This window comes from Watersipora subatra, chromosome 5 (genome assembly GCF_963576615.1).
Source record: "Watersipora subatra chromosome 5, tzWatSuba1.1, whole genome shotgun sequence".
Taxonomy (NCBI): Eukaryota; Metazoa; Bryozoa; class Gymnolaemata; order Cheilostomatida; family Watersiporidae; genus Watersipora; species Watersipora subatra.
The window spans coordinates 50,786,996-50,790,008 of NC_088712.1; positions in this window are offsets into that span (position 1 = coordinate 50,786,996).

Genomic DNA, 3,013 nt, shown 5'->3' on the forward strand with positions numbered 1-3,013 from the left:
GACTCATGCTAATTAACGGAAGTAATTTTGAATACTTTTTCAATAGCCACTTATACCTAATATAGCATTGTTAATAAGTAATCGGTGTTACTTGTACCTTTAGTTGGTCAATAGTAAATATGTAAGGAACGAACAATAAAGCCAGATAAAATATTATATTATTATATGTTTTTCAATAGGTTGTTAAAATTAAATTCTTCATAAAAGCATGATAGACAAAAGTAGTTAAAATTGTTTAATATTCATTATTGAGTTTGAATGTTTATAAAAATACGAGTTAAACAAGTTTCCACAAAACCACCAAAAACAATCCACTCAAGTCCAGAGGACAAAAGTTAGTCCTACTCTTTTGAATTTTAAACCTAAGTAGTCTCTTACTCATAGCAGCCACCCAGGGAGTGTTCTCATTTTTACACCCATATCCATAATAGCATCTTCATCATTTATGTCAGATAATTTAGGACAATTGATTTCTCCTTTTACATCACCTGCCAAGTAGACACAACTCTCAAGATGAATATTTCATTTGGTGTAGGTTGGGAATCTATCAGTAATAATGTAATTCATACGATAAATTTAATATACACATAAATATGAAAATATATACAATTCACACTGTTATATTATATAGAAATGCAGTAACCTAAATATTTTATTTCCATAAACTAAAAGTTAAAACATATCATGTAGCTATCTATCGACAACACTACAACCTATTATATTCATAAAGGTTACTTCCCAACAAAACATTGCAGACTGAATCATCACTAAGACATGCATTACCAGCTGATACACACAGTTATTTTGAGTCAAACGCCTAACGCAAAAAAGTGTTACATATGTATTACACGAGATTTAGATGTACCCTATAAATAATTATAGAGACAACATAAAAATATTGAATGGTTACTATGACTTCATGCTTATTTTTAGCTTTCTGACAAACCTAGAATTATAGTTACTTATTATACAATTATAAATAAACGCTTCAACAATGCTATCTAGTTTCTATGCTCCCTCAGACATTTTCTATTTTTTGGGTAGCCTAAGATCTTTTCCAACCACTGCAATTTTATATCGTATATCATTGAATGCAAATAAATTTTGTATATAAGCTGACCTAGCAACAGCCTCATAACTGGTAAAGTTGCAAAAGCTGAACCAAATAATTAATACAAAGCTGGGATGGTATAATAATACAAAAATGTCATCATCATTATTGTTAAGTTCTAAGTTTAGCTATAGCAGTTAATGTTTTTTACTGTGGTAATGGAGCTATTTATGTAACTCTAGAGCATGTTAGATGGCAGGTGAAGAGTTTATCGTTAACGAGAGCTAAAAACTTTTACATGACGACCAACTGATCATGTACTGTTATCGCTGTTGTAACATATTTTTACCAACCAACTACTGCTTCCTGCTTTTATGTGCATGCTATTGTTGCAAGAACCGAAGCAAAACAGAAAAAAAGACTAAACACAACATTTTTCTTCATTATTTTCAAAGAGCCTTTACATGTGGGCTTTTTTCAAGCGCAAGCTTTTGGTATGGTATGAAACAAGCCGACAGTCACAGACTACCAGTCGCATGGTTTTAGTTGTAATTGCTAAAATTAAGAGACCCTGTCATTTTGGTTGAGTGAGATCAAAGTATTCAGTAAAAAGTCCCCTTCTTGGTTTGGTACCTTTTACAACATTGAACTAAACGTTAGTTTGAAAATATACAGTACATATTACTAGGATTTAGTTAACGATACTAATATTTTAAATACAATTATTTTTTATTACCTATTACTTTTAGCAGCTTTATAAAAAAAAACATAATATATCATCTGGTTTATATGTTCTCTCGCCCCGTTGTTTATCTGTTTACAAAATGTTCCAGTTGTTATATCCTCATCATATAACTGATTATTACTTCAAGAAAAACCAAAAATTGAAGGAGTTTTCTATCAGCTAACATAATTTTGTGAATTATGAACTAAAGTGTGAAGTACTACGTAATACATAATACATAGTAAAACAATGATCGGTATTTAATTATGATCAGTTTACAATAATATTATGACAATCTTGGCTGATTTTGATATAATAAGTCAGCTGTTGTACTTACTACTCAGTATTGAGCTAAGGCTCTTCAAACTTAGCTGCTGCTCTCAGCTGATCAAGTTTAGTTATATTTGAATAATTAATGTATCTTCTTTTTACTCATAGTGCTATGTACGGCTTTTTAGTTTAGTAACTACAGGTGTGTCGAAATATTATCTTTCGTAATTTATTCTTTTTTGCCATGTTTCCTCAACTAATTATGTGGTCTGCATATGAATAAAATGCTAACTAATAGTATTTTGAGCTAGCACCAGACCCAACCTGATTGACGGGAGAGTAGGAACAGTACACTACTACAGTCGGACCATGTCCATACATCTTTACTGGCATCACAACAAATATCTCGGGGAAAAACAACTTTACTGCTGGTCCATCTCATTGCGTCATCATTTCTCCGTGATTGAACTTTGGTTACGCTGAAGTCACTGACAATGATACCTTTTGGGTGACTGATTGCTAAGTGATACTACTAAATGCTACATAGGCTACTAAATACAGCATAATAAATGAAATAGATCAGCAGTTTCACCAGTTAAGTAATAAACACATAACTGATGATGCTCTGAGTCAGCAACATAAACCCATTCATTAATAACAGCCTGCAGGCTGATATGCACATAATTGGGCACAGACCAAATCCTCTACTCACAATAACTCTTCCCATCATACACAATAACTTTTGTTTTACTGCCTGGTAGAGACTTTTTACACAATGCGTATACAAAATCTTTGTACCACTGGATACATATGATGTCACCATCATATACAGATACAGTATTTACTACTCTTCCCTTGCTGTCACAGACATTGAACTTCTTATTTCCCCTAGCTAAGATCTCCCCATTAGGTGTCACATCCCAAGAGTAGCAAGTACCAGCAATGACTGTACCACACTTTCCAAGAGT